Raw genomic sequence first — 18968 nt, 5'->3', positions numbered from 1 at the left:
TCACAAAACCTGAAAAGAAGATATGGATGAAGCAGGGGAGTCAAATAAAGGGGGCCCGCCCCAACAACCTCACTTACCTCCTCACCACTTACCACCTGGTCCTGCTCTATGTTCATCGGTTCCAGGTTAAGATCCATGGCGGCTACATCCTCCGAGACCTCAGCGTAGAGGATATCCGCTGGGGTGGCTGGGTCTCATCCCGGATTTGCTGGATGATAGGGGTGGCAAGGTCTTCAGGCACTGGCGGCCGCCACCCGTCGCCGGGTGAGAGCAAGTCCTCAACCTGGCGTCGAGGGCGAGGGCTTCCCCGACGGAACGTTCCTTGCCAAACCCAGCCACCCAGGCCCGGAGGGATTTCAAGGCAGACTTCTTGGAAGTTTTCGTCCGCCTGTAAGAAAACCAACAATTAGCTAAGAACGAAAACCATTCCGGGAACCTCATAATCAATATACAATATACAATATGAGGAGCATAAAGCAGGAGTAATGTAAAGACTGTCACTTACCGACTCATCCTGGACAGTTGTGCAGAGAGCAAAGCAAACCTCACAACCATCAGGGTGCCAGACAACCAGGTCATCCAGTCGGACCGCACAACCAGCGTGGGTCCGGCAAACTACGTGACCGTAAGGTTGTTGGAGGGAGGCGGTGCACCCGGCTCCTCACAGCGAACAGTCTGTAAGAAGAAAAGTACATGAACCTCCCACCTAAGCAAACTAAAGCTGGCGAGGCCGGGAAACTTCGACTGCAACCGGAATACTCGGCGGAGAAGAACTCCCTTATCATAAACTGGGCCAATAAGCTCTAAATTACTCAGAGTGGAAGGTAAGGTTTCAGACCCGGAGTACTCCGGGAATGAAGGAAAGAGAGACCAGGAACTAACCATAAGGGCTGCCAGTAAAATAACGGCGGAGCCCCGGTATAGGACCGGACTCACGTATATAATATATATAATGAATTAAGGAGAGTACTCCTGTAGATAAACTGACTTATCTAAAAACAATTAAAAATAATAACAGTAACAAGTGATGGTAAGAACTCAAGAGGACGGAAGGATCCGCTCCTCTATAAAATGAAAAACCTTCCGCCCTTACTTCCCGCCGGAGAAACAAGACGGGTAAAATGCTCATATGTTCATAACATAGGCTGAAGCAATATATATTACCGTCATCAACGTGAACCGACGGGAGACGAGAGGAATGGATAGTGACTCGAACACGTTCGAGTAAACAAACCACCAACCCCAATACAGCGATGCTAGGGACGATATGGGAGGGAGCGAATCCCTCAACCAACAGGAGAAGTCCCTGAACTCGGAGAAAACGCCATCTAGCGTCACCCGCACGAGTAGAGCAAGGCTGGAGAGGAGGGGGGGGGAAGGAGGAGGAGTAGGCTACCAGGAAGGAACAGGAGACGGGGAGAAGCTCACCCGCTCAACTGCACCATACCTCCCAGACAATGAATCTTGGAAGGGTAATATGACTGGAAGCAACCAACCCGAAGCCCGACTCCTACCTAGGCGAAGCCTAATATGGACCTAACCTTAATATAGGCTAGGAACAGGAGGGCAGAAGGGAGGGGGAAGCAACAGGGAGAGAAATTTTGTGCCGAGAACCAACCGGGATCGAGAATGGCGGGCAAGGGGGCGACTAGCCTAGAGGAAACACATCCCAAGAACTCGATTCCCCCCCAAAAGGAGGAAGAGAACTAGGGGCTCACTCTGCCCACTGAAAAACGATCCCGGAGGAAACAGCAACAAAACTCCTCAACCTGAACTCCCCACCCAGGGCAAGGGGATGGAAGCAAACAAGCCTACTCACAAAATAACCATCACTCATAAAAACTAAAATGTGCTCAACAGAGAGCGTAGCCTACCACGGGAAGCGGTTAGATCTGAGGCTGCCGCCAGCACCGAGGTAAACCACCACAATAAAATAAAATAAAAATAAAACTAAAAGAGAGCACCATCTTCAAGCAAAAATTAATTAGCCTAGTAAGACCAAAATAACAGGAACCCAACCTGGGGGAACCTGGACGGGGCATCACTCCCACAAAGGCCAGTAGGCCAATTGAACGTAATTCATATGGGGGAGCCACCGCAAGGGAACCACCAGGAAGGGAACCAAGGGGCAAAATCTATCTATAACGACGAGGAGACAACTCCAACTGAAAAGAACAGAAGGAGTCGCCTCATGGTCGACATGGCTGGCGGGGACGCCGTGGCGACATAATAAGATCTCAATATTTATGAAAATACGAGACCGAAACAGCCAAAAAATAGAACAAAACCCCACAAGAAGATGGTACTTAACTTGGAAATGGTAAAGCTGCTCGACGCCATCGCAGAAAGCAGAAAATTCCAAAATAATGGAGACGAGCACACAAAAGAAACAGCGATTTCACGTGCTAGAAAATGGAATGAGGTAGGTGGCGCTGGTGTCGCCGTCCTGGCGGGTGTTTGTGTGTGGGGCTGTAACGGCTCACCGCTCTGTTCCGGGATTTTGATAGGAGAGATCTTTGAGTAGGTTTCCGTGGTAGTGGTAATTCACTCACCCCTCCTTATACCGACGCCTTCCTAGAAGACGCTCGACTGGGGGTAGTAACCCCAGCTTTCCTGAAAGCTCTTTTTCTCTGGTATATCTAGCAAGGTTATACCTAGAAATTCGTGCTGTAATGGAATTTCACCGGCTGACACGGGACTGGACTCAGAAAACAGATTTCTAAAATAAGCACTTCCATATCCTGCCAGTGAAAAGGTAGTTTTATATAAGTAACTTACCAAATAATTACATAGCTATAGTTTCTACTTTACGTGGCAGCTCAAAATTCGAAATTCGCAGTAGCACTCTTTTGTTTTGGGTGTAGGTATACTGCCCCGCCCACTTTCAGGGATGAATAGGTACAACGTAGCTAAAGAGCTCAATTCGTTCCTGCCGGCTAATGACTGAACACCAGTTATTAGCAGCTCTTGATTCGTTTTTGCCGGATGGTCGAGATCATCTTTGGTGAAGTACTCCTCTTTGCTTTTGGTAGCTTAGCTAGAATTCTGGATTATATCTTCAATTGTGACTTGTCTAATTGGACTTTCTCTAGTTTGTCTAGCATTAGGTATTGCAGCAAAGGCTGCAAAACTAAACTCACTTCCGCAAAATACTCTGCTGGCTGTGAGTTCGAATCTCCGACTGGCCAATAAAGAATAAGAGGAATTTATTTCTGGTGATAGAAATTCATTTCTCGCTATACAGTAATGTGGTTTGGATTCCACAATAAGCTGTAAGTCCCGTTGCTAGGTAACCAATTGGTTCTTAGCCACGTAAAATAGATCTAATCCTGAGGGCCAGCCTAGGAGAGCTGTTAATCAGCTCAGTGGTCTAGTTAAACTAAGATATACTTAACTTCTGCAAAATATGACCTGCATACCATATGTAGTTCTTGTAGGGAGCAAATTTGCTCACCTGAGCTTAACTGTGAAGAATGTAAGGACAGGGATAAGGGGAAGTGGAAGACTTTACAGACACACTTAGACAAATTACAGCGTGACTGACTGAAAAAACTACAGCTAGGGCTGAAGCTAAGGCTTCCGCTAGTACAGGTCATTCTCCAGGAGTTGATATTGATGTTATGCCTATCCCTTCAACACCTGTGACAGCTTTTCTCCCATTTCCAGTCCTCCAGCTTTTCCTGTCACTCTATTACCTAGCTCTCATTCTGCTGAACCCAATGCCATTACCAGCTTAGAAGCACGGGTAGATAAAAATTTAATTTACTGGTGAATACTGTTTCCCAGATTGGGAATTCTGTGAAGGTCCTGATGGACAAATTTAATAGTGTAGTGTCGAGTGCAGTGTCAGTGGAGGGGGCGGCTGTTTGTCCCACCGATGCTCCTAGACCAAGGTCCCTGCTAAACTCCCTTTGCTCACCTGGGAGGAAGCAAACTGGCAGTCCAAGGGAGGTCGGTGGGGTTTACCCATGAGCATAACCCATTCGCCCCGTCTCGTAAGCGAGCTTAAGAGAGGGAACGTAGGCCTCTCCCTTCTTGTAGTTTTTGGAAGTCACCATAGCTCTTCGTTGGGCGAGTCGGTAGAGCTGTGGACTAGCACTTGCTAGGCCCGAGTTTGAGTCTCCAGCCGGCTGATGAAGAGTTAGAGGAATTTATTTCTGGTGATAGAAATTTGTAAGAGCCCGACGCTGCCTCTTCCAAACACGTGTGTGTGTTCGTGTGTTCGTCAATCGTCATCATCGAAGTGGACAGGACAAAGCCAGCGTCTCGTTTTCTTTCTCTACAGGAACCCTATTTCAACCATACAATATTTCCGTCTGTTTCTCCCTAAGCATTGTTGTCCTAATGTATGTACAATCACCACTACTTGCATTGCCATGCAAGCATTCTAATCATGTACTCATAATGTTCCAACGAATCTTCTGTATCAAACTGTACGTGTGTTTCTGTTTGTGAAGACTTAAATGTCTCTCCATTTCACATATATTATGCTATTGCATTGTATCCATTAATCTGTCTTGAATCTCATGCAATTGGCCATATGTAGAATTTCCTGGCCTTTCCACTGATGTATGTTTCATCACCGTATGTTAATCATGTCTCTTGATATCGCCATCTGTTTGTCTGCCCGACAAACACAGATGTCTGAACCTTTTATCTCTGTTTTACCTGTCCGTGTGTAGACGCTACATTACCGCTTTTTCGCGTCAATAACATCTTCGAAGATTCTGTACATTTATCTCAGTAAGGAACAACCAATAAACCAGTTAACACCCAGCCAGTATGTCGCTCATACCCCAGTCCTTACACTGGTGACCCCGGAGTGACCGAAGGACCCGGCCGACCCAAGATGGCGACCCACGCCACCGATAGACCCCTTCGCCGCTCGCTGTTTCCCGCCGTTCCTGAGTTCTCAGTAGAAGTCCGACCCTCCGAGATGACCCACTCCACCACCGAGCCCTGGATGCCTCCTCCAGGAAACCTGAAGCCGCCCCGCGACTCGTACTGGGCGAGCTGACCAACGAAGGACCAGCCACGTCATCCTTCAGCCTGCTGCCGCCTCTTGAGCTGGCTACCAGGATCAGCCGCCGTCATCCTTCAGCCCTCGAGGCGGCCACGAAGGATCATCCGGCGTCACCCTTCAACCCGCTCCGTCCTCTGCGAGCTCCTGCTGGCGGTGCCGCCTTCAGCCTCCCTACCTGCCCCTAGCCCAAGCCCTTCGAGCCAACTACAATTGTCGGCAAGACAATTTCCGCGATCGATGCCTCGCTTGGGGGAACATTGTAAGAGCCCGACGCCGTCTCTTCCAAACAATCAGGCGTTACACACGTCTTGGGGAGAGTACTTGTAAGAGCCCGACGCTGCCTCTTCCAAACACGTGTGTGTGTTCGTGTTTTAAATCAATCGTCATCATCGAAGTGGACAGGACAAAGCCAGCGTCTCGTTTTCTTTCTCTACAGGAACCCTATTTCAACCATACAATATTTCCGTCTGTTTCTCCCTAAGCATTGTTGTCCTAATGTATGTACAATCACCACTACTTGCATTGCCATGCAAGCATTCTAATCATGTACTCATAATGTTCCAACGAATCTTCTGTATCAAACTGTACGTGTGTTTCTGTTTGTGAAGACGCCAAATGTCTCTCCATTTCACATATATTATGCTATTGCATTGTATCCATTAATCTGTCTTGAATCTCATGCAATTGGCCATATGTAGAATTTCCTGGCCTTTCCACTGATGTATGTTTCATCACCGTATGTTAATCATGTCTCTTGATATCGCCATCTGTTTGTCTGCCGACAAACACAGATGTCTGAACCTTTATCTCTGTTTTACCTGTCCGTGTGTAGACGCTACATTACCGCTTCGACGCGCGTCAATAACATCTTCGAAGATTCTGTACATTTATCTCAGTAAGGAACAACCAATAAACCAGTTAACACCCAGCCAGTATGTCGCTCATACCCCAGTCCTTACAAATTCATGTCTCGCTATAATGTGGTTCAGATTCCACAATAAGCTGTAGGTCCCGCTGCTAAGTAACCAATTGGTTTTTAGCCATGTAAAATAAGTCTAATCCTTCGGGCCAGCCCTAGGAGGGCTGTTAATCAGCTCAGTGGTCTGGTAAAACTAAGGTATACTTAACTTTTTGGGAGTCACCAGTGAGAGATTCTTGTGCCCATTCAGTTGCGAAAGTGCGTTCTGACCTCAAAAGAGTGTGTGCCAGTCCAGCTTATCGGCGCAGAGCATCTGAGCGCCCAGTGTATGATAGTGTTGTGTGTAAGTGCCAACTTGAAGATCGTTGGTGTCCAAGCTATCACCTCTAGAGCGGCCATTGTATGAGCGCACTTCGACTGAGTGCCCATCACATGAGTGCCCATTACATGAGTGCCCATCACATGAGCGTGCAGTTTCCACCTTTCCAGTTCGTGGGCACCCAGATTCCGAGTTGGAAGAGTCCATGTATGATCGCTTCTCGGAGTTTGAATGTCAAATCACGAACGCCCATCCTTTGGGCGCCAATTGTCTGCGAAGAATGCAGCCGCTTCCAAGGAGTCGTGTCTATTCCGACAGCGAGTGGGCGCCCAACGTCTGTGAGTCCAGTCTCTGTGGGCGCTTCTCTCAAAATCCACCCTACTTCTAGCATCTTCGTGACCCTGCAAGGAGAGATTCCAGTACCTGATTCTTCAGGTGAATTTCTGTTTGTTGCCCAAGATCCTTCTTTGGCGCTGCTTCAATTCCGGCTTGGTAAAGTTCTGAGCCTTCTAATTACTCAGCACTGCTCAGGTTTTTCCTGATCTGTTACCCGTCGTTCTTCTCTCCAGCCGTCCCTTCATCTCTGGGTTTAGCCTTCTTGATGCGACAACCACCAGGTACTGCCAGACTTCCATGTGTGGTTTTATCTTTGTCTTTGAAGAAAGTTTTTGCCCGCATGGTTGCCTGGTTAGCGGAAAAGAGATGTCGGGAAAGCGGTGTTCTGTTCGCCTCCCTCTCAATTGGTAAGGCAGAAGTATCTGTCTTATGCAAATGGAGAAGCTCTGTCTTTGGGAGTTCCTGCCTCCTCTCAAGGGAACTTCTCCAGTATCATAGATGCTTCTTGTCGTTCTGCTTTCTTGTCGGCCAGAATTCTCTTCACCACCTCAGAATTAGACCATTTGCTTAAAGACATCTTTAAAGTCTTCGAGGTCTTCAGTTTTCTGGATTGGGCGATGGGGGCTCTAGCCAAGAAAACAGAAGACTGTACGTCCCTTCAAGAGAACTTTGCACTGGACTGACTGGGAGTGCTGGCATGTACTGATAGAGCCATAAGAAATGGAGCACTAGAGCTGACGACCATCTTCACAACAGGAGTCCATAAAAAAATGGGATTTGTGGTGCTCGTTCATGGAATAGGGAGTCACCCCACTGGAACGTTCTTTGCTTCTTTTTACCTCCCTGGACAAGAATAGTCTGTTCCCGCAGGACACCCTGGAATGGGTTTTAGTAGAGCTACAAAAGAAATTAACTCAGGACCTCCTCACTCAATCCACCAAAAGAACTAAGTTCCCCGCATGAGCCACTGCTTTTACCACAGCTACTAGAATGTTGTTGCCCTTGCAGAAACAGCCCTTTCAAAGTTATTGGGGTCGTTTCCAGCCCTGACCTAGAGCCAACCTTTGAACTTCCAGACCAACCAAGAAACCCGTTAACAAGCCAGCACCTCGAAGGTGAGTCGTCCGTCCTCCATGTTCCAGTGGGAGCAAGACTTTCCCATTTCTGGACAGAATGGAAAAAGAAGAATGTGGAGCTGTGGGTGCTAAAGGTATTGAAAGAGGGCTATGCAATCCCTTTCAGGGAGAAACCTCCCTTAGTAACCTCTCCCATCAGCTTAACAGCCTACTTGGTAGACTCAGAGAATTTTTTGGCCCTATCTCGGGAAGTGTCAGCCCTACTTGAAAAGAAAGCTGTGGAAGTAGTTGAGGATGTAAACATGGGGGCGGTTTTACAACCGCCTCTTTGTGGTTCCCAAGTCATCGGGAGGATGGAGACCTGTCCTGGATGTCAGTGCCCTGAATCTCTTTGTTCAAACAACAAAGTTCAAAATGGAGACGAGTCAGTCAGTATTGTCGGCCATCCATCTGAGAGACTGGATGGTTACGATCGACATGCAAGATGCTTACTTACATGGTCCAGTTCACCTGGATTCCAGGAAGTATCTGAGATTCGTGTTCCAGGGCGGAGTTTTCCAGTTTCGGGCTTTGCTTCGGACTCTCCATGGCCCCTCAAGTTTTTACCCAGGTTCTTGCTCCCATAGCGAAATGGCTACATCTCATGGGGATAAACATCTCTCTGTGCCTGGACGATTGGCTCCTATGCTCCCCCTCGAGATCTCAGTGCACAGAGGACCTGCAGAAAACTCTTCGTCTCCTTCAAGATTTAGGCCTTTTAATAAACTTCAAGAAGTTGCAGCTAGTCCCGACTCAATCTATCCTATATTTGGGGATAGTGATAGACTCTCTGAGTTTTTGGGCTTTTCCATCCCAACAAGGAACCCTAAATTGTCGCAGAAAAGTCCTAGACTTTGTAACTCGCCCCTCCTGCTCAGCCAGCACATGGATGAGTCTTCTGGGAACCCTCTCTTCCATGAGAAGTTTGTTCCATTAGGCAGGCTACACACAAGATTACTGGAATTTTTTCTCTAAGCCAATTGACAAAGGAAGTCGTTCCTGGATTCATTTGTTTTCAACATCACTCCCCAGATAAAAGAGGACCTTCAGTGGTGGCTGGCAAAACACAGATGTGCAACAGGAAGGTCTCTGGCTCCAATGAACCCTGATCTGATGTTATAATGAGACGCTTTGGATCTGGGTTGGGGAGCCCTTTCAACAATATGGAGGTTTCAGGAACATGGTCTTCTACCGAAAGAAACCTCCACATCAATGTAAAGGAATTATAAGCAATTCATCTTGCACTTCAGCATTTTGCAACGCAAACCTTCAACAAGACACTAGCGGTCCATTCGGACAGCATGACCGCCCTAGCTTATATCAAGAATCATGGAGGGTCTCATTCTTTTACACTCTACGAAGCGACAAATGATTTTCTTCTGTGGGCAAGGAGCAACGAGACCCAATTATTGACCCGCTTCATTCAGGGGAGGATGAATGTCCTTGTGGACGAATTGAGTCATGGCAGACAGGTTCTACCGATGGAGTGGACACTCAATCCACAGGTGTGCACTGACCTGTGGAGGCTGTGGGGAAAGCCATTGATAGACCTGTTTGCGATGTCAAGGAACCATCGTCTTCTGGATCCACAAACATGGGCGACGGATGCCATGCTGCAGGAATGGCTGAACTCGACCTTCACGCCTTCCCTCCCTTCAGCATGGTGAGGGAAGTGTTGAAGAAGTCACACAACAACGTGCCAGTGACCTTAGTCGCTCCCTTTTGGCCACACAAGGAGTGGTTCCCCGATCTGCTAGGCCTTTTGACGGACTTCCCAAGGCTGCTTCCTCAGAAGAGAAATCATCTTAAACAGCCTCACTTTCTCCGATTCCATCAAGGGTTATCCACTCTCGCTCTGACAGGCTTCAGACTGTCAGGGAGCTTGTCAGAGCAAAAAGACTTTCAAGGAAGGCTGCAGAAGCTATTGCTAAGTGTAGGTGACAATCTTCTACTGCAGTCTATCAAGCCAAGTGGGCAGTTTTTCGGGAGTGGTGCCGGGAATTCTCAAACGTCTGTAGCCCAAATCTTAGATTTTCTATTACATCTTAGAACCTCGAAAGGACTCACAACATCTACCATCAAGGATTACAGAGCGATGTTGAGTTCAGTATTTAAACAGAGGAGTAGACCTGCCTTCATACCAAGACATCAGCGATTTAATAAAACATTTTAATACTAGTAAGCAAGCAAAATCCTCGGGAGTCGCTTGGAACTTGGACGTGGTCCTTAAATGGCTGTCAGGACTGCCGTTTGAACCTTTGGAATCATCGTCACTTCGGAATCTGATGAAGAAGACCTTATTCTTGATGGCACTGGCTACAGCCTAGAGAGCCAGTGAGCTTCATGCCATCGATAAAAGGGTAGGTTTCTCACAAGGCAATGCTGTATACTTACTGATTTTGGATTTTTTGGCCAAGAATGAGGACTCAACTAAGCCTTAGCCTTGCTCTTTTTCAATCAAGAGCCTGCCTGAAGCACTCGGTCCATCCGATCAAGAGAAAGTCCTCTGTCCTGTAAGAGCCTTGAGAGTATACCTTTAAAGAACCAAAAACCTTAGAGGTTCGGCCTTGAATCTTTGATGTTCTGTGAAAGACCCCAGCCGTCCTTTGTCCAAGAATGCATTATCATTCTTTTTAAGATCCGTGATTTTGGAAGCACATTCGGGAGTTCAAGATTATTTACTGCCCTTATGTAAAGTAAAGGCTCATGAAATAAGAGCCTTGGCGACGTCTTTGGCTTTCAGATGTAATCTGTCTCTCTCTTCAATTTTGCAAGCAACATTTTGGAGGTGCAAGTCGGCGTTTGCCATGTTTTACTTGAGATATTGAAATGGTGTACGAAAAATGCAGTACTTTGGGTCTGTTCTTCGCAGCTGGCGTGGTATTGGGGGCTGAAGGATAGGAGGAAGGCCTTCTTTTTCCTCTATCCACTCTCCTTGAATAAGGATAGTTGCACTTCTTGGGAAGTCTGGTGAACACTGAGTTGTGAGTGTCACCAGTCTGTATTTTATGGTTTTGGTTAAAATTTCATGGTGGTGTAGGTTAATTTTATCTGGTCTTTGTTGTTCTATTGTACTGTGCTCAGGGCAAGGGCATATCCACATATTATTTATGTGACCCTTTTGGATTGTAAGCTTTGGCAACCTGCAATTAACCTCCTATGTTGCAAAGCACCCACTCAAGAGAGACAACCCTTGGCTCTACCACCATGCCACTACAGGTCAAAAGGAGCTACAACCAGAGGCAGTACCCGTCTGCCGTTGCTCCCTCACCAGGTAAAGTTACAACAAGCATTTCAAGATGCTAGCTAACTTTCTATTCCAAATTCTTCTCCATATCAGAGTTTTTTTGGGGTAGTATATGTCCATTCACCCCACCTCCAATCAATGTGGGATTCAGCTATGTAATTATTTGGTAAGTTACTTATGTAAAAATGACATTTTTATTATAAAATAAAGTTTTATACATACTTACCAAATAATTACATGATCGGAGCCCTCCCTCCTCACCAAATAATTACATGATCAGAGCCCTCCCTCCTCCCCTCTCATGGACATAGAGCATAAACGAATTGAGCTCTTTAGCTACATTGTACCTATTCTTCCCTGAAAGTGGGCGGGGCAGTATACCTACACCCAAAACAAAAGAGTGCTACTGCAAATTTCGAATTTTGAGCTGCTGCGTAAAGTAGAAACTATAGGTATGCAATTATTTGGTGAGTAGAGTATATATAAAACTATATTTTATTATAAAAATGTCATATTTCTGTCAACTGAAGAGGGCCATTTTACACTGTGGATAAAAGAACCTCCCTCTAATGTCTGCCACTTCATTTGACTGAATTTCTTGATTTTTCACTTGAGAGGCAAAGACTACTTAATTTCTGCTTGTCATTAAAGCTCACAGATATCACATTGCAACGGTATTATTGTACTTACTATAGGACCAAATCATATGAAACTGCGGATCTTTGGGATCCTCACGTAGAACTTTGATAAAGAGTTCTTTCTACAGTTACGCATCTGTAAACAGGATATAGCTATAGTTCTAGATGGACTTTTAAAGAAGCCATATGTACTTTTATGCTAAGTCACTTAGGACCTCACACTGAAGAGTCTTTCAGTGGGGATTTGTACCATCCAGAAGAATGAGTGAGCTGCATAGCCCATAGGCTGAAGTACCTTTTTTTCAGCAGATGGATGTTGGTGGAATTTATATTTTTATCATGGCACTGTAGTAAAATCCCAGGTTCTGTATATTGCAGGTGGTGTAACAACACCTTTTGTATTTCCTATTCACTGTGACTTTGTGGGTGATGAGAAAGATGCCAGTCTTTGCTCAGTGAGGGTACTTCATCTCTCTCACAAGGTGGGGGAACAATTCTCCAGACTTGGTCCAGGCTCTTCAGCTCTTATAAACACAATAATTGCATCCTGTTTTTCGGAAGTGATCTTCAGAGCCCACAATTTAGTCATAGAACAGAAGTATACTCACAAAAGTCATTGTGCACAAAAATTTCATAAGAATATTCTACCTTTTCTACCTCCTCATGTATGACAGCTTTAATGACATTCAGACTCAAAAGACAGATTTATGACTCATTTGAATGAACAACTGGGCATTATTCCTTTAGACATCCTGATGTTTTGTACAGAATTTTTTTCTTTGGCAGATTAAGAGTATCATCTGAACACTTAAGGTAAAGGTCCTTGCTCAGATGAGAAAAGGAAAGTACAGCACAGTAAATATACTCGTAACATTGTGCTTATGATCTTTAAAAGTACTTTTAAGTCTTATGTTTGTTTTTATTAAAGCCTTGAAATTAATGCTGTCAAATTGGTTTGCATAATCAAAATATTCTTTGAATATTCAATAGTACCAAAACTTGGCACATGTTTGATGAATGCCATTGACATCAATGCATGTCAGTGTTTTCAGGAAAATCAAGTTCTTTTTTAGAGAATGATGGTGTGACTTTGGAGTGGCCTTCTCTCAGAAGCACTGTTTAGCATAGCTTGAGAGTCTCTTCTACCTCAACCATGTGAACAAAGTTCCCAAGTGCTCAGAGGAGGATGTCTGATGAGCTTTAAGGATTATTATCTCCCTTAGAAATTTCACGAGTATCAAATAATTTAGTGATGGTCATAGTGATGAATACCATAAAACAAAGATGGATGTTGTGTTGCCTTCACATATCAAATAATGTAGTGATGGTCATAGTGATGAATACCATAAAACAAAGATTGATGTTGTGTTGCCTTCACATCATCACATCTAAGAATTATGAATGCTTCAGCATACCCCTTAGGGCAATAAATTCTCCCAAAGAGTTGGCTCAAATTCTTCAAAAGAGGTCTAGACCAAAATGACTGTTTCAAAATTAATTCATTTTTACAGTTTGCTATAAGGTACTTAGGAAATCTACAAGGTACAGCAGAGCCTTGTCCTCTTATGGTGCATAGTTGTCAACATGATTTCTTAGATCTCTGCGCCTTGAGAGGGACAAGAATCATGTACACTTTAGGAGAATTGAGGGAGGAAGTTATCTCTACCATCCACTGCCATTCCAGATTTTGTAATTAAAGTGTGGTGGGGATAGTGGCAGACAACTTGGAGGACTTGGGAAGCCCATGGAGCAAACCCATTGGTCAAGTTTTACTAGGAGGAGTATAGGATATTCTGTATAGATCTTACCCAAAGTTTTCTGGGGTTACTGTCCGAAAGAAGAGAGGTTTGTAGCACTGAACTGACAAGTAGTCAGCATGAAAATAGAGAACACTAGAGGACCTTTGTATTACCTAGGCAATCAGAGCCTCAAAACAGTAAGTGCCAAGAACCTCAACAGATTCACCAGACAGTCTTCACCTGAGGACGTGGTTGATGGAGCTGGTAAGATGATCCATCCAAGAGGGAGACTTCGTGATAGACCTGAGGGATGTTTATTTCCTGGTACCTGTGAACTAATCACCTTGTAAAAATCCAAGATTTACAAGAATTGGCATTTGTTCAAGTCTCAGACTCAGTGTTATGGCCTCTTAAGTATTCCAAGGGGTGATGACATCAGTAACATTTTAAACCCATTCTGAGGGCATTTGACTATGCAGGTATTTGGAAGATTGACTGATTCTTGTATCCTCAGGACTTGAGTTGTAAAAAGCATGCTTTGTAGCTCATCCATAATGTGAAGGAACTTGTAAACCAAGAGTCCAACTTTCTTTTGCAAGACAGGATGAACATTTTCCTGGCTTTCTCTGGCTAATTCCTGGCATTGTGGTTTCTGCTTCCAGTGGTGTGGTGGTTGCTTGTTGGACATCTGCCATCACTGGGAATTTAGTGCCAAGTGGAAGGTCAGGACACTATATATTTCAAGCCTGCTTAGTGTTGGCAAGTGGTACATGGGCACAGACAACAATATCAAAACAACAAAGGAAAGCAAGAGGGAAATAGCATGGTGAGCCAGAATCTGAAGTACACATTATATAGGGGAGACACTTTCGGTATTTCTTGCATAATGTGTACTTCAGTACTGTATATACTGTAAATGCACTGGTAGCCCACATCAATGACATAACATCAAGAACAAGGTTGTAATAAGAAAAAGGTTTTAACAAAAGCTGAAACTCATGGCAGTCATGAATAATAAGCATTGTTTTGAGGACCACACAATAAAGAAGGACACCGTCTTTGATATCGAACAACCTGATGATAAATGTGTATTTGAGAGCTAAAGAAAGTACTTGATTGGGACCTTATATGTAGTGGCACTGAGGGTCTCTCACAAGGTTGGGAAAGTGACTTTATGAAAATTTTGCATTTTTTCGCCAGGAAGATACAATATGGTTGCAGGGCCCCTCAGTTGACTGACAAGTTCCAAAGAAGGCAGACAATTGTGGAAGATGTTGGGCATACCTATGAAGGACCTGTTCATGACTTTCATGAAGAAGAAGCTTATGGTATATTTTTAAATTTTTATCAGTCACATGACTAATCCTGTAAAGGAAAACTGACATGAAAACTAAATGATATGGAAGCCCATGTGCACCATTATGGTTCTATGGATAGCTTTAACAAGGGCCCACTGATCTGTCATTCTTCATGAACATCATCAGAAAACTTCCATTGTGACCTGAGCTCTAACACTATTATGTTTATTAGTTTCTTTACAACTTTGAGGGTTGAACAAGTGTTTGGAAGTTTATGCCAGCTATCTTTTCTGTGTAGCTTGTTTTCATACAGGCAACCATAAATACTCTAAAAAAAACTTGAGCTCACAGAGCAAGATATAAGTACAAAATACAACAATGTGGCAACAAAGTTACAGTCGACCCCCAGTATTCGCGGGAGATGTGTACCACTAACCCCCGCAAATACTTGACACCCATCTAAAAATGCTTATAACTGCCTATTTTGATAGTTCCAAACACCAAAAAACCCTCTAAAAATGCTTATGCCTGAATATTTGAATAGTTTTATCACAAAAAGTGCATTTAGTCACGAAAATGATGTGAAAATACAGTAATTTGTGAATATTTCTCCATGAAAAATACTGCAAATAGGCTAATTTTCCATGAGTAACGTGTTTATATGTTCCATAGAGAAATCCGCTGTAGGTGAAGCTGCGAATCCATAACCGCTAATAGGCGGGGGGCCCACTGTACACAGTTTATTTTTTCATATACTGTAATAAAAATTGATTGTTTCCTACACACAAAATACTATTAAATTATTGTGAAGTTAAGTAAATTTGTACTGACATCCAGTGATGATAATACTGTACTGTATTAGGTGAAGGTTTGATGGAGATCTGAACTCATCAGTGCCAGAGAAGCATGCCTACAGCTATTTGCTATGACATTTAAGTATAGCTAATTACATAATAAGTATTTCTGGAAGGTCTGTTTCTGTAAAATTTTAGGGCAGGTAAGGTATGAGTATGTTACAGCTATAAACATAAGATTAATTTCATAAGTGCTAAAGTATTTTGTTGAAATTATATCAAATGGGGTTTACTATATATCTTGACATTTTTACTCTATGTACAATTGGAATTTCTTGTAATAATTTATTGACTGAGACAATTAAAATTGAAATATGCTGTATTTTCAATTTTTTTTTAGAGCCTTGGGATCTGACACTGGGGGTTCAGTTCGAAATCCAGCTGCATATTGTGGAGTTGTTGGTTTAAAGCCATCTTATGGTGTTGTTCCACGACATGGCCTTATTAGCTTGGTCAACTCTATGGATGTACCAGGCCTCTTTGCAAGAACAGTTGATGATGTTACTACCATGCTGTCAGTTGTTGCTGGAATTGATAGCCAGGTATACTGTACTAATTGTTTTGAATGGACCTATGATTCTTAAAGAGTTAAGTATTTTTGGTATTATATATTGGTCAGCTTATATGTGAAAGTTTTCATAAGTAAATCACCTATTTAGAGGCTATGATACAACTTCTCATCCTTAGTGGGTAACCCACTAAGTACGCTAGAGGTATTGAATAGTGAATGAATGAATGCAGGCATGCAACTCTGGCTTTCCTGTTTGTGCTTGTGATGGTGGACTGAGAAAAACCATTGAGCACACTCATGTTAACCAGTGCTTTCCTGGCTGTGTATGTGAGGGTAAACAGTGAACAAATACATGCACACTTGCAACCAAAGCTTTCCTCTTTTTGCACCCCATTAGGAAACAATATGCACTTACTATGAGCCGACCTCTCTCTCTCTCTCTCTCTCTCTCTCTCTCTCTCTCTCTCTCTCTCTCTCTCTCTCTCTCTCTCTCTCTCTCTCTCTCTCTCTCTTACATTATTTTTATTGACATTTATTAATGCTGTACAGTACTGTATTTAATACAATACCGTACTGTAATGTAGTGTTACACATTTTATTTTTCAGTATGTATGCCTGTATATGGGGTATATGCACACGTGCATCATGTTAGGATAAACTAGCACTTACAGTGTATTTTTTTTTTTCAAGCATATGGTTTTTGTATACAGTAGTATTTTGCATATCTTGTAAGCATCAGTAAGTACAGGAACAAACATGTATTCTTTGAAGCAATTATTTTGCAGATACATCTTTGAATTTGAATATCAAGCAAATTAATATTTTCAACTGAATGATATTACAAAATAGAAGATAGGATAGGCAGTTAAGTACTTTATATGGAATTGCACTGCACTACAAGCTACGTGAATTTTGCCTGGGGTACCCTATCATGTAGAGCATATGCTAGTCTTCGTCACTTAGTGGATTTTGTTATTTACCAGAAGGGGCAGATCCCAAAGCTGTCTGTCAAGTTGAAGTGAGACTGTACTATTGTAATTAATTATAATTTATAAGTATCATGCAGAGGTCATGTACAGGAGTTCTACTTACTGTCTAGACAAGATAACATTCCTTTGGGGGTTAGGAATGAAAAATATAACCTTTGGCTTTCAGGGTGCAAGGTACATTTCCAATGTGTATTTCAAGAAAAAATAACACCTTCCATGCTAGAAAATATGGTAGTACTAGTGATTCCTATACTTTCTTTTAGTTAACAAAAACAGTCTTTTAGTTAATAAAAGTTAGTAACACTTTGCTTAAAATGAGGTAAAACAAGCTACAAGATAAAATTACAATATTTTCCTGAGGATTTCTAAATAGAACATGAAAAAGGCAGTGTCTCTGAGGAGAAGCTTTTAAGAGTTATTTAAAAAAGTCTACATGTGTAAAGTTTTAGGAACTGACAAAAATCTTCCTGGCTTCCATGTGGGAGACATAGACTGTGAGTAGTTCAAATGCTCTTTCCAGTTGCAGTGATGAGTAATTACTGGTAGAGCACTGGAGGTGCTTTGCAATGTCACAGTTTAAAAGGGATTCCACATTTGTCTTTGGTGATAACACTTTCTTTGTACAATACCTAGAGGATCAAACAGTCAGTTGCTGAGATAATACTGTACAGTTACTTATAATTGTGGTCTCCTGTAAACGAGATCATTTGAAAAATAAACTACATTATTTGAATAGCTTGTATACCAGCGATACTAATAAGGGTTTGCTGATATTCAGTACATTTGAAAATTTAACGTTTGTGCTGTTATTTCTTATATTAATAAAATGTTTGTTATATACATAAGAAACAATAAAATTATGACAAGGTACATTTTCACCTATTTGATTTCCATTTATGTATGAATATGCATACATACTGCTGTGCATGCATAATATATATTACAGTACTGAAATACTCCTGATCATAAATTTTGAATTATGATATGTAAGGACCTACAGAAACGGAGATATTAGCAGTCCTGTAGAAATTTTCAGTGATTATTAGTTAATATGAGCTCAGTACCAATTGTCTATAGTGGAGGTAATGTTACATCTTGAATGTAATTTCATGGATAAGGTTATTTTATTTTAAATTTGTTGTGCATGATCCTGTCTGTAAAAACTGACTCAAGATATTTGATTTGCAGCTTATTGTTGGAAACACTTAGATGCTAACTTTTATATCCATAAAGTAATTTATTTTTAAAAACCAAAATTAAGTACAGGTAGTCCTTGAGTTACGATGTTTTGAGTTGCGATATTTTGAAGTTAAGATGGCGATACCAGCTACGATATTTTGAAGTTAAGATGGCGATACTGATACAACAATATTGAAAATATTTTAAATCTAGTGTGACAGACACAGGTAGCAGCATATGATGTATATGTTGCCCTGAGAGGCTGGGATGTCCATATCTCTTGCCCTGACCGATCCCTCATTCGCGCTTGCTGTCTACAGTGTAAAGATGTGTCAGTGTTAGTGCGTGATTTTTGTCTGTTCATTGAACTTCCAGACCAATTAAAAATAAAAAAAAAAAGAATTAGCTGATATTAATAATTACAGACCAATTAAAAATAAGAAAGAATTAACAGTACAGTACATTACTGTATCTGTATAGTTTATATAGTGTAGGCTAGGCTGCCTCCAAGTTACGATATTTTCGAGTAACAATGGGGTCATTGTAACGTATTTCCATTGTAACTAGAGGACTACCTGTATAGTATTTGGCATATTTTCTATAAATTTTTCTCTACTTTTACATCATATATTTTTGTCTGTAAAAATCTCCAGACACTCCATCAAAATAAGAAAGGATAAGAATTATTCCCATGACAGGTAGCACCATTTTGTCTTTTCCATTAGGCACTCAAGCAGCAAACTTAATCACTTGTTGCCTAGTTCGAACCAGTTGTAAAAGAATTGAGGGATACTCAGAATA

General features: G+C 42.6%; 1 pseudogene; it reads left to right on the top strand.

Annotated features, from left to right (window-relative positions):
• LOC136852543 (glutamyl-tRNA(Gln) amidotransferase subunit A, mitochondrial-like) overlaps positions 1-18968 on the top strand; it is a 39995-nt pseudogene that overhangs the window by 13787 nt on the left and 7240 nt on the right.

This window comes from Macrobrachium rosenbergii, chromosome 25 (genome assembly GCF_040412425.1).
Source record: "Macrobrachium rosenbergii isolate ZJJX-2024 chromosome 25, ASM4041242v1, whole genome shotgun sequence".
Classification (NCBI taxonomy): Eukaryota; Metazoa; Arthropoda; class Malacostraca; order Decapoda; family Palaemonidae; genus Macrobrachium; species Macrobrachium rosenbergii.
The sequence above is the reverse complement of the archived record's forward strand: the minus strand, read 5'-3'. Positions and strand labels throughout refer to the sequence as shown.